General features: G+C 50.2%; 1 long non-coding RNA gene and 1 pseudogene across 1 annotated transcript; one reads left to right on the top strand and one right to left on the bottom strand.

The window, feature by feature from the left end:
- Positions 1-453: 453 nt before the first annotated feature.
- LOC119874311 lies at positions 454-7,909 on the bottom strand. The gene is made up of 4 exons (XR_005367486.1): positions 7,529-7,909; positions 6,469-6,611; positions 2,847-2,906; positions 454-751 (listed from the first exon to the last, which is right to left on the bottom strand). It is a non-coding gene; the product is annotated as an uncharacterized LOC119874311 (long non-coding RNA).
- A 1,474-nt stretch (positions 7,910-9,383) lies between these two features.
- LOC119874295 lies at positions 9,384-12,119 on the top strand (annotated as a pseudogene).
- Positions 12,120-12,845: the final 726 nt, after the last annotated feature.

Consider the following 12,845-nt stretch of genomic DNA (forward strand, 5'->3'; position numbering starts at 1 on the left):
ACAAAAGCTTCCCCAGTGCTGGAGCTGCCATTCGGGCCTGGATTTGTACATTCAGGTGCTTGTTGATAGAGGCCATTGTTAACTACAGAACTCAAAGCACATTTAACTTTTTTTTTTTTCTCATTTATTTATTTATTTTTTAAATAAATTTATTTTTTATTGGTGTTCAATTTACCAACATACAGAATAACACCCAGTGCTCATCCCGTCAAGTGCCCCCCTCAGTGCCCGTCACCCATTCACCCCCACCCCCCGCCCTCCTCCCCTTCCACCACCCCTAGTTCGTTTCCCAGAGTTAGGAGTCTCTCATGTTCTGTCTCCCTTTCTGATATTTCCCACACATTTCTTCTCCCTTCCCTTCTATTCCCTTTCACTATTATTTATATTCCCCAAATGAATGAGAACATATATTAAAAAATGATTTTATTTATTCATGAGAGATGTAAAGGGAAGTACAGAGACACAGGCAGAGGGAGAAGCAGGGGCCCTGTCGGGACTCAATCCCAGGACCCCGGGACCATGCCCTGAGCCGAAGGCAGATGCTCAACCACTGAGCCACCCAGACGCCCCAAAGCAAATTGAACTTTTACAGGAGTAAGAAGTCTCTATAATAAAAAATGCAGGATTTGAAAATACTGCTTTGTGGGAGCCTGTGGACTGCTGTGTGAGCCCTGGTGTAGTGACTCAGTGGACTCAGACTCGGGGATGGAGCCAATCCTCTCCACTCGTCTTCTGGGTCCTGGCCTGTTTCCTGGTGATAATAATAAATCCCTTCTTTAGGATTCTTAGGACAATCAGCATTAACTCATATAAACACCTGCTTATTTATTTACCCTATAATTCAACATATACTTACTGAGAACCTACTATGTGGCAGCACTGGACTGGTTAGTGGTCAAGAGCTCAGGTCTTTCATTTTAGTGATTCATCACCATGGAGCTTCTGCTCCATAGAATATTGCATTTAAAAAAAGAAGGAGAAAGAAGAAAGAAAAAGAAAGAAAGAAAGAAAGAAAGAAAGAGAGAGAGAGAGAGACAGAGAAAGAAAGAAAGAAAGAAGAAAGAAAGAAAGAAAGAAAGAAAGAAAGAAAGAAAGAAAGAAAGAAAGAAAGAAAGAAAGAGAAAAGAGCTCAGACTTTAGAAAAAGAAAAGAAGGGAGATGGATGGGCAGTTGGCTTTGCCCGTGTAACCTAGTTAGGTCACCTCACCCCTACATCCATGCAAGGTGGCGATGGCTGTAACTGCCCTACCTGGCCCTGTTACGGTGAGCTTTAAATGAGATGACACACGATGGCGCTTAGTATCTGGCACAGGGGAAGTGCTAGATCAACTTAGTTATATTTATTAATACATCAGAATCACGTAATAAATCATCGACCATAGATTTTTGCAATGAGGTCTTTAAAATGTAGTCACTATACCCCTCCAATGACAAAAGAAAGCAGATCTTTCAAAATGTGCCCCTTGGAGCATGTGTATCAGGAAAGCATGAAGGGAGTCTGCTAAAAATTCAGATTCCTTGGGTCCATTTCAGAAGTGCGGAATCAGCCTCCAATGGGGCCCGACTTTCTGTCTTTTCAAATGTTTTTCATGATTCTAAAGTCAGAAAACTCTTGGGGGCAAAAGGTCACCGTGCTCCTCTACCGAGGGGCATTCTCTGCGGTGGACAGAACCATGCGCCACCCCCCAGATGCCCATGTTCTAGTTCCTGGAAGCTGCGAATGTGTCAGGGTTAGAGGGGTGAATTGGGGCTCTAAGTAGTGAACCTTAATTTTTTTTTTTTTAGTAGTGAACTTTAAAACAAGCAGATTGTCTGCCCAACATACTCCATGGGTCCATAACTGGAGTAGAGGGAGAAGGAAGAGTCAGAACCAGCGGAAGGGCATCGTGAGGAAGACTCCGCTGGCTTTGAGGGTGAAGGAAGGGCCACAAGCCAAGGAACGTAGGCAGCCTCTGGGAGCTGGAAAAGCGAGGAAACGGGTTCTCCCCTAGAGCTTCCAGAAAGAACAGAGCCCTGCTGGGTATTAGCCCCGTGAGACCCGCTCTGGGCCTCTCACCTCCAGGCTCATCATCACTGGTGCTGCTGTAAGGCCCCAGTTTACAGTGATTTGCTACAGCAGCAGCAGGAAGGCAGATGTTGGATGCTTCTTTGAGCGCATTGGATGCAGGCCTGGGCATCTGGAAGCCCCATGAGGCCCGGGCGTGGGCCCGAGGGGAGGCCTGGACCAATCAGAGCCCGAGGAAGGGGCCCAGCGCTGCGGCCCAGGGCGGTCCCCATGGCTCTTTTACTGTCTGGTGCTCAGGACGCCTATGGAGCAGGGCTTGGGTGCAGGTGGGGGCGCACAAGCCGGAGGCCCAGGGGATCCCCTCACATTTCCCACCTCACCCAGGAGAGCCTGAAGCACCTGCATATGCCCAGAACCCTGATGGAAGGGAAAAGAACATGCAGGAGCTCCCAAGTGGAGGGGGGCATTCCTCTCCCCCACTCCCCGATTCTCTGGAAATGGGAACACGAAAGGCGGTTCTCACGCCCACACCGCCCCCCGAGAGTGGGCACTGCCCGGACTCTGGCACCCCTTTGCTCTCCTTGAGCTCCTCTGGCCCTGGACCAGCCCACAGCCCTTCCTGCTCCCTCCCTGCCTGCCACCTCCCCAGCAGGAGGAGGGGCAGAGGGAGAAGGAGAGGGAGACGCGGACTCCCCGCTGAGCAGGGCTCCCTCCCAGGACCCTGAGATCATGACCTGAGCCGCAGGCAGATGCTTAACTGACTGAGCCACCCAGGCCCTCGATATGGTTTTGTTTTTGCCAAATCTTTGGGCAGTTGAGCCATCCTAACACCTCTACATACCTCAGCGCGTGTCTCTCAAATTGCACAGTATCTCTGAGAAGCCAGTACAGTTATCAGCCCCTGAAATATTTGAATGTAAGAATTTGAGTTTCTAAAAATGGAATTACTTGTCCACAACCACACAGACCATAAACAATGGCACTGAGAGCCTTGAGCCCAGGTTCTCACCCTGCCCTCAAGTCCTAGAGCTCAGAATTAGGGTGATCCCAGAAGGCATGCCTCTGGCTTTGAATCTCATTCTGTGAAAAAACTCAAAGCATTTCAGAGAGAGAAAATTTCATCTTAACACTATTCCCTTAAGGTCAAAGCTACCACTTCCAAGAGGTTGGGTAAATTCCAGGATGTTAGGTTCCTGGAAGAGATGCTCGGGGTGCAGGCCCCAGAGGAGCAGATCGTCAAGGCTGCCAAGCCCCTGCCACTTGGAACACCCTCAACACACACCTGAATGCTCTCCCATCCCAAATTGCTATGACATTGTCCTAGTTGCCTACTCACTAAATGTGTGAATAGGGCTTCACCGCCCCCCTTTTACTATTCAACATTCCTTTCTCTAGAATTTTATTTATTTGAGAGAGAGAGAGAGCATGTGTGAGTGAGCATGAGCAGGGGACGGGGCAGAGGGAGAGGGAGAAGCAGTCTCCCCGCTAAGCAGGGAGCCCCGTTGTGTGGGACTCAATCCCAGGACCCTGGGATCATTACCTGAGCCGAAGGCAGACACTTAACCGACTGAGCCACCCAGGTGCCCCACTATTCGACCTTCTTATTTTTTTTTTTAATTTATTTATGATAGTCACACAGAGAGAGAGAGAGAGAGAGAGAGGCAGAGACATAGGCAGAGGGAGAAGCAGGCTCCATGCACTGGGAGCCTGATGTGGGATTCGATCCCGGATCTCCAGGATCGCGCCCTGGGCCAAAGGCAGGCGCCAAACCGCTGCGCCACCCAGGGATCCCTATTCGACCTTCTTAAAGTCTTATTTTTTTTTTAAAGATTTTATTTATTTATCCATGAGAGACACAGAGAGAGAGAGAGAAGAAGAGACACAGGCAGAAGGAGAAGCAGGCTCCATGCAGGGAGCCCAATGTGGGACCCCATCCTGGGCCTCCAGGATCACGCCCTGGGCCAAACAAAGGCAGGCACTAAACCGCTGAGCCACCCAGGGATCCCCTTCTTAAAGTCTTATTTTATTTTTTGCAAGATTTGTTTTTAAGTAATCTCTATACTGAACGTGGGTATGGACAGAGCCAGCCCTCTTAAGTCCTATTTTAGCTTTACGCATCAGAAATGGGGAAATGTAGGTCTGTTCAATAAAAGATGAAATAAAAAAGGGGAGGGGCACTTAACTGGCTTAGTCAGAAGAGAATGTGACTCTTGATCTTGGGGTCGTGAGTTCGAGCCCAAGTCCCCGTAAAGCAGGAGACAGGCTAATCGTCTTCATCTTACTGGTAGAAACTCCAAGGCATAGAAAGAGTTTCCTGCTCACAAAAGAATTTAATTCCCAAATAATGAAGAAAGGCTGAATAGTGGGCCTCTAAATGTGGGCCCTTAGCCACCTGAACCCAAACAACCTGGGAAGCTTGTTTAAAATGTAGACTCCAGGGTTTACCAGAGAACCAGGTCACCTGGGAATGGGGCCCTCTTAACACCCACCCGGATGGTTGTTGCCAACCCAAGCCAGATAACTGGTGGCCAAATCCCCAGATTTCTCCACTATTCGAGGCTACACTACTCTACCTCATACAACGTCACACTATACTATGGGACTCCCTGCCAAATGGCTCTACTTTCTTGGTGACCCATTTGTAAAGATTCGGAGTAGTTTATCTGTGAACTTTTAAAAAATCTTGTTTTAATTTATCTGCCATAAAATTCACTTCTTTTGGTATATGGTTCTGAGTTTTTTTTATTTTTGTTTTTAATAAACTCCTCCTCTTTTTTTAAAGATTTTTAGAAAAATGTATTCGTGACAGACACAGAGAGAGAGGCAGAGACATAGGCAGAGGAAGAAGCAGGCTCCCTGTAGAGAGCCCGATGCTGGACTCGATTCCAGGACCCCAGGATCATGACCCGAGCCAAAGGCAGATGCTCAACCACTGAGCCACCCAGGTGCCCCTGGTTCTAGGAGTTTTAACAAATGTGAAGAGTCCTGTTAACCCCACCACAATCAAAACACAGAACTTGTCCATCACCCCCTAAAACTCGTTTGTGTCACTCCCTTCTAGTCAAATCCTTCCTGAAACTCACCTCTGGTAATAAGGAACTCCTCGTCCTATGGTTTTGCCTTTTCCGGAATGTCATATAAATGGAATCATACAATACAGAGCCTTTGCAGTCTGACTCTGTTTTGCATAAAGCATTTGTTGCATGTAAAAATCTTTCATCCCTTTTGCTGCTAATACTCTGCGGTGTGAATGTACCATGAGTCTATCCTCCCAACCCAAGGACTTTGGGGTTGTTTCTGGGCTTTGGTGATAAACTCAATGATCCAAGTTTAACTAACTGATTCTTTTCCATGGGAGAGTAAAAAAGTCTCAAACGGTGCCTGTGATAAGGGAGGGTAGTAGGTTGAAGACAATGGCTCACATCTGGCTCCTGCCAGTGGGTCATCTGTTTGTTTATTAAGATTTTATTTATTTATTCATGAGAAACGCAGAGAGAGAGAGACAGAGAGACAGAGAGACAGAGACAGAGAGAGGCAGAGACACAGGCAGAGGGAGAAGCAGGGTCCATGCAGGGAGCCTGACACGGGACTCAATCCTGGGACTCCAGGATCACACCCTGGGCCAAAGGCAGGCGCTAAACCGCTGAGCCACCCAGGTGTCCCATGGGTCACCTGTTTAATGGGCCAGGTTCAGTCATAGAGGACTTGTTTGTCGTTATGATAAACCTCTGGTCTTCCAAATCATAAAAATAACAGGGTCTTACAGACCTGTTTCTGACAAATGAGACGATAGGCTCCTGGCATGCAGGCCCCAGAAGTCACTGTGAGATCACCCGGGTGGACCTCTGTTGTCTTAGAAGATGCTGTGTCCCATGGCAGAGTCAGTCATCAAGCATCTTTCTCTACGGTTCATGACGCTTTTGCCCAGCTGGATCTTTTTTTTTTTATTTATGATAGTCACACACACGCAGAGAGAGAGAGAGAGAGAGAGAGAGGCAGAGACACAGGCAGAGGGAGAAGCAGGCTCCATGCACCGGGAGCCCGACGTGGGATTCGATCCCGGGTCTCCAGGATCGCGCCCTGGGCCAAAGGCAGGCGCCAAACCACTGCGCCACCCAGGGATCCCTGCCCAGCTGGATCTATCTGACTTTCCAACAAGCCCAAGAGGGAGGAAAGGAAGATATTTTTACTTGCACCATTTTGAAGATAAGGTTGTGGGAGCCCAAGGAAGCTGGCACTTGTCCAAAGTCAACGAGCCCCCTTGGTTAGGGAGAAACCGTGGTTTTTCCAATCCTCAATCCTCAATCCAGTGTTTTCTGGTTTTAAAGTTTTTTTTTTTGTGTGTGTGTGTGTGTGTGTTTTTAAGAGTGGTGAGTATGTCTTTAATCCGCACATATGACAACCGACTCTTGCTCAAAGTGGAGGGTGGGCAGAAAGAGAGCAAAACCGAGTTTAAATCCCACCTTGGATTGTTGGCTGCATGGCCTCGATGCTCCCCCAAGACGGATGAAGCAATTCCTCCCTCCTCGTTAGCGCTCAAAGCTGAGAGGTCTCAGACGAGCTAATAATGCCGGCGGGTAAGTCATACCAGGTTCTCCGTAAGTGGCTGCAATTATTATTAATTTGGTGTTAATTAGGAGAGACTCTAGAGCGCGCATACCACGGGCACCGCGTGGTGGGTGCCCTCTGCCCCCACTCATCCCCCGGGGTTCCTGAGGCCTGACTTTTCTCTGGGAGGGATGGGGGAAACCAAGGGGTTAAAGAGGAGGCCTGGAAGCTGGCACAGCTGGGGACCCCTGGGTTCTAAGGAGAGGGGGGCGGGGGCCGGGGGGCCTGAGGGGCCTCCGTGGAGGAGACTCGGGCCGAAAGCTTTGTGCTTCTCCTTCCTGAACCCGGCCTTAACTCCAGAGGGGAGACCTTCGTGTCTGAACTTGGTGTTCGAGCCCTGGCGCTGGTGGTTCCCGCAGTAAATGGCTCGCCCTCCTTGTGGGGCAATATTGCTACTGATGTCGGGTCAAGGTGGTTAGGAAACGGGATCTTCCAAATGGGGACTTTGTGGTCTGGCCACCAGGCAGCTGCGCCTCCACACGCGCAGGTGGGGGCTGAGACGGTTCCCCGCAGGGTGCGGCTGGAGGGGAGAGCGGGGTCCCTCTGCCGCCTTCCCAGCAGCTTCAGCCTGTGTTGGGGCCTCAGCCCCCGCGGCGGGGGGTTGGAGGACGGGCGGGGCCCTCAGCAGCCCCCTGACAGCCAAGAGCAGGAGACCAGGGAGCCAGGGCTCTCTGGCAAAGAAGCGTGTCCTCTGACTGCCTGTCCCCACAGCAAGGGCCGCTGGGCGAGGGCCGAGGGGTCAAGGGGTCAAGGGGTGGACAGGCCTGGAGGGGGCCCGAGGACCCTCTGGGAGGCCTTCTCCGTCCGTGCACCACGCGGCCATGGGCGCCTTGGGGCCTGCCCGCCCTCGGCCCTGTGTCCCCTCCTCCGTGCAGCCCTCGTCAGCCCGGGGGGCTGGCTGCGCCCCCAGAGCACCTGCCACGTGCAGCTATGGCAGCTGCTCTGGACACGCTGGAGAGGCCGAGTGACTCTGAAGAGACGAGAGGCGTGTGCAGATGGCATCCAGGAGCCCGGGGCTTCCGAACAGGGCCGTCTCCTCTGCGTTCTCCCGGAGGGGCAGGTAGGGCCGCGCTGGCTCCCGCCGTCCTTGGAGCGTGGTCTCCCCTGAAACTCCCCTTCCCCAGGCCGCGCCTGTTTGTCGCCGCCGCCGCCACGGGGGCCGAGGCCTTCCCCTCAGCTCTGCTGTGCCCTCAGTCGGCCGGGCGGCCAGGGACGCCTGTTCTCTGAGCGCGCTGACCTCGTCGTTGGCCGCGGCCTCAGGCCTGGCCCTGCTCGTGCTCACGACGGCAGGAGGCAGCTCAGCGCTGGTGCTCGGAGGCGGGCGCGCAAAGGAGCCGAAGCACGTGAGCCGGGCCCTGCCGGGACAGGGAGGGCGGGGAGGGAGGGGGCCCTGTCCGTGCACCCCGGGGCGTGGGCAGCTCAAGATGACCCGGAGCTGTGAGAAGAGCTGGGCCCAGGCTCCCCGAACGGCAAGGCCGACGCCCCCTCTGGACTTGCCATTCACGTGGTGTCCCCCTCGTCTCCGGCCGGTAGCCTGTGGCCCGGGCAGGCCGGCTCTCTCCTTCCAGGCAGCGAGGCGGCGGGAAGGGGCTCAGGATCCGGTCTAACTGAGCCACCTGGACATTCCGTTGACCTGCAGAAGCTTCCGTGTCCACAAACCCAGTTGCCGATGTTCCCTCATCCTCCTTGCCCGAGTCGGTCGGCCACGCACGAAACCATGACATGTGTCCTATGACCTGCCTAGAGAATTACCTCAGCGTTGGCCAGAGCTTCGCATTCTTAGCCACACGAGGCTCCAGAGGTGCATTCAGCAGGACCCCGAAGTCCTGGATGTCCTGCAGGCCGAGAGCGAGAACATTCTAGAGCCGGGGGCGAGGAGGCCCAGTAGGGATGCGGGGTGTGGAAGGGCCTGAGCCCTGGGCCCGAGTCCCGTCTCCCTGAAGTGTGCCTCTCCACAGACTGCGGAACCCCGGGGCCTCTGTGGGCCACCCCCCCTCCTCGGACCCTTGTCCCACCCTGCCACCGCCTAGCTTCCCGTGGCAAACCCCGAAGGCCGGGCGCCGAGGCCGAGCCCTGGGACGCTCTCCCGGCTCAGGCCAGAGAGAGGAATCCTAGGCCGTAGCTATTTTCAGCACTAAAATTGAAGCCCATGGTTTATTTCCTCAGCACGTAATTAGACTCCAGCGCGGCACAGGGCTGCCTCCTTCCCGCCCACGAGCGAAAGCCTGACCAGTGGGTTGGGGAGCTGACGCCATGGCACAGGCGGGAGGCTGCGGCCTGGAGTATTTTTACTTATGGGAGGCTGTGGAGAGCAAAACCACTGGGCCCCGGGCCAGTTAGACTGAGCCAGTTGGGAGAGGGAGGGAGCAGGAGAGCTGTTCTATCAGCCTTGCTTCTTTGAACTGCCCTGTGAATCTGCTGGACAGGAACCGGGGATTGGGAGACGGGCTGGTTCCCACCACCCTCAGAGCCTGGCTGGGGGGAGGCCTGTCCTCAGGGAGGAGGGGGAAGACTCACCTGGGGGTGGGGGAGGAGCAGTGTGCTCTCACGAGGGCACACGGGGCGGGGGGGAGGGTGTTCACACCCGGTCAAGCGGGGTATGGGGTGACTGTGCGTGATTTCTGGGCCGGCTTCAGGTCCTCCACCTAACACCACTATCATGGATAAGGTTTTCAGAGCTGGAAGGAAACCCAAGACACTTAAATGAGGATGTCACGGCCAACAGAGGAAAAATAAATTACCCAAAGCCTAATGAGAACCGGAAGTAGGGATGGGGGAGAGGATCTGTCTGGAAGATGGCTCTTCCAGGGCTCCCCTTCTTCCTGCTGACTCCTGGCTTTCGTTCCGGAGCAAAAATAAGCATAGAATGCAAATACACTCGGGCAGAATGACACATGACTTCGGTTCACGTGAAGAGCTAAATAATAGATGTTTAGTACTTTCCCGAGGAGACATTTCGGTGAGTAGGAGACCCCTGAGCCCCATGGAGGAGCACTTATGACCACACGAGGTGGGAGGCCTCATCCATTCATGGTCAACCTCGGACCGTGGCAGCTGCAGTGTTTCTGGAGTGAGGAGCTGCAGGGAAGATGAGACCTGTGACGTCTCTGAAATAGAACCAGTTTCTTGCTAAGGAGAAGCGCAAACTGGAAACCTGGCCAATGACTCCCCATAGTCATACATTGTGCAACGTTTCTCCCAAAAGGTCTGGATCCCAGCCTTAGGGTTTAATCCCACTGTGGGATTAAACTCCTGCTCATCTGTGGAACCACAGAACCTCCTGTCTTCCACCTCTTCGCTCCCCTCCCACAACACTCATGAGGCTGCCGCTCAACTGAGGAATCCAATGACAATCATCTAAGACCTTTCTACACACTCCAGGACCCTAAATTAAGTTAAATAATGGCCGTAGCCAACCTTTATTTTGCTTTTTTTTTTTTTGCTAAGCACTCCACTAACATTGTCTCATGTCATCTTGATTATTTTTATCATCTTCTCCATTTCACAATGAGAATATCGAGGCTCAGAGAGGTTAAACAATTTGCCTAAAATCCCGTAAGTGACAGTGCAATTTGCCCAAAGTCCCGTAAGTGACAGTGATAGTGAAGACTTGAACTAAGGCAGACTTATTTTACAGCCTCTGCGTCTCCCACCTCAGACAGCTTCCACCAGTGGAAACAAAATTCTTTGGAGTACAGAGGAAGCTGGATAGAATTCCATCCAATAGCAAGAAGGAGGCTCACATTGTTTATTACCAAGGCTCAAAGATACAAAGGGGTGAGGAGCACCAGGCCCTGGAAAGTGGCTGGCTGAGAGCTGAAGTTGGAGTGGGATTGGCACGTTCTGTGCTCTCTATCTCTAAGGTGTTAGAGAAAAAGGAAATACAGAGAGGTGAGCAGCTTAACATAATTAGCTACTTTCCTTCATGAGGCATCTGATGATTCGGAATACGTATGGAGAGATGCTGAGCAGCTGAGCAGGGCTACCAGCAGTCTTAGGGGTTAGGAGACATAAATTAGGATTCAAAGCTTTCCAGAAGGAGGGATCCTGGTAAACAGCTCAGTCTTTTAGCTGGGAACCTTGAAGAACCACACCCTGGTAATAAAGCTAGTCTGAAAATAGACCAGCACTCACAGAGACTCAGATATGATTCAAATCAGTCTCAGATTAGACTAAGGAGTTATTCTCCTGGCTAACTGCCTGCCTGAACCAAAGTAAATCTTCTCTGGGGGAAGATGATATCATCCAGACTCTCAGATTATCACTACAATTGTTCGTGCATGGTGTCTGGCATTAAACAACACTAAAACTGGGCATATCATATCAAGAGATAGGAACAAATGACTGAAAACCAAGAGAAAAAAATGCTGTCATTTGAAGGGACGTGCTGAATATATTTTTTAAAAATAGCCTAATAAAAATTCTAGGACTGAAATTAAGAACTCAGTGGAAGGATTTAAAAGCAGATTAGACTCAACTGAAGAGATGATTCATGAACTGGAATATAGACCAGAAGAAAATATACACATAGACCTCACTACAATTATAGCAAGATAAAAATTTTAAGAAATACAGAAAAGGAAGACTTAAGAGATACATGCGACCCAGTGTAAACATTTGTGTAATTAGAGTCCTGGAAGAGAAGGAGAGAGATAATGCAGCATAAACAGTATTTGAAGAGAAAATAATCTGAGAATTAAAAACTGACAAAAGACATAGAGCCACAGATAAATACAAGGAAAGTTACAAGTAGAGCCATCAGGGTAAAACAGGTGAAAACCAATCAAGGATAAAAACTGTAAATACAGCTAGTGCAAAAAATAATAAGACATATTTTGTTCAGAGGCACAATAATAAGAGCCAAATTTTCACTGAAAACGATGGAAGCCAAACAATGAAAGGATATCTTTAAAAGGCTGAAAGAAGGATGTGGCTGGAGCTTGAGGTGTGTAGGGCCTGAGATGCGACAGCCCTGGGCTGGTGAATAATAGCTTTTCAAACCTGAAAAAAAAAAAAAAAAAAAAGGCCTCCCATAAAACGACATTGCAAAAAATGAGGAAGAAGCAGAAAGAAAAGAGTAAAAAAAGTAGAAGAGGCAAAGTCTGAAGAATTTGTCGGGGGAATGTACTGGACCAAGGGATAGTAAATGGGAAGGCAGAGGATTCCCTGAAGTGGAAGAGACTTGCTGACAATACTTGGGAACCTGGAGAAAATTTAGATTGTCCAGAGTTAATTGAAGCATGTCTTACTTCTCAAAAAGCTGGGGGAAAAAAAAAAAGATGATACAAAAAGACAGTCTCTATCTGACCGGGAATCTGATGATAGTAAATCAAAGAAGAAAAGAGACCCTGCGGACAGCCCCAGGAGTTTTGCCAGAGCTCTTGATCCTGAAGGAGTAAGTGGTACCACTGGCAGTGGTGGAGAATTCATGTTTGTCCTGAAATGGAAAGGTTCAGGTGAGGCCCCCCTGGTGCTGACAGAAGAGGCAAGTGGGGAGTGTCCTTGAGGGGTGATTGTTTCTTATGAAGGGAGACTAATTTGCCATTCTCATCCAGAAGATGAAGCTCAATAATTATTTCCATTTCCAATAATTTATATACGTATAAATAAAATACAGATCTTTTTTGGTTTATTAGTGTGAAGAAATAACATTTTAATGAAAATCAAGTTTGATACGCTTGTTTTGAAGAACTATTGGGAGAGTTGTTGGGGTTTTTTTGCATCTATAGCTCTGGTTACTTTGAAAAAATAGAAGCTTTCTGTAGTTGCTTCCTTTATGATAGGAGACTATTTGAGACTATGGGATGTTATTCCCCTGCATTCGAGAACACCTAATGGTTCTCAGTGTTGGGGGAAATCTTCAAAATCATTAGTCAGGGATCCCTGGGTGGCGCAGCGGTTTGGCGCCTGCCTTTGGCCCAGGGCGCGATCCTGGAGACCCGGGATTGAATCCCACGTCGGGCTCCCGGTGCATGGAGCCTGCTTCTCCCTCTGCCTGTGTCTCTGCCTCATTCTCTCTCTCTCTCTCTCTCTGTGACTATCACAAATAAATAAAAATTAAAAAAAAAATCATTAGTCAGTCAGAATTTGTGTTTAACTCGTATATGCCTAAGGACTATTCTGGGTGTTTTTTTTATTTTATTTTGTGTGTGTGTACGTGTGTGTGTACATAAAAATGCGTACATATGGGCAGCCCGGGTGGCTCAGCGGTTTAGTGCCACCTTCAGCTCAG

This window comes from Canis lupus, chromosome 12 (genome assembly GCF_011100685.1).
Source record: "Canis lupus familiaris isolate Mischka breed German Shepherd chromosome 12, alternate assembly UU_Cfam_GSD_1.0, whole genome shotgun sequence".
In the NCBI taxonomy this organism is placed as follows: domain Eukaryota; kingdom Metazoa; phylum Chordata; class Mammalia; order Carnivora; family Canidae; genus Canis; species Canis lupus.